Here is a 345-nt window from a genome sequence, read left to right as displayed (position 1 = left end):
ATAAAAAAAAGGGCGTCATGCAATTGTTTTCCTTTTACTCTGTATAGACAGGGTAGAAAATCAACATGCAATACCTGGAATGTATAGAGTTTCGCCTGTACAAAACTAAACACATGCCTACATTCTCCTCGACTCGTATTAACATCATGAGAAAAGAGCTTGTTGCAGACCCAAAGTCCAAAGGTAACGACACTTGATTATCTCCGAACGCTGTGGAAAAAAGTGGACATGGGAATCCCTGACTTTCTAAAGCAATAACTCGTGTCTGCATAAAACGTGGCTCCTGAGTGGGAGGAGACAGTGTAAGCGGTGCTGTGATTTATGAGCTGTGTATAATCTTTAAAG

At 40.9% G+C, this 345-nt stretch overlaps 1 protein-coding gene and 1 pseudogene across 1 annotated transcript in view; both read right to left on the bottom strand.

Annotated features, from left to right (window-relative positions):
* Window positions 1-345, bottom strand: part of LOC119594107 (sialin-like) — a gene marked incomplete in the record, with an annotated part of 175421 nt that overhangs the window by 77384 nt on the left and 97692 nt on the right.
* LOC119594277 overlaps window positions 1-345 on the bottom strand; it is a 79615-nt pseudogene that overhangs the window by 78404 nt on the left and 866 nt on the right.

Source organism: Penaeus monodon, chromosome 33, assembly GCF_015228065.2.
Source record: "Penaeus monodon isolate SGIC_2016 chromosome 33, NSTDA_Pmon_1, whole genome shotgun sequence".
NCBI classification, from domain to species: Eukaryota; Metazoa; Arthropoda; class Malacostraca; order Decapoda; family Penaeidae; genus Penaeus; species Penaeus monodon.
The sequence above is the reverse complement of the archived record's forward strand: the minus strand, read 5'-3'. Positions and strand labels throughout refer to the sequence as shown.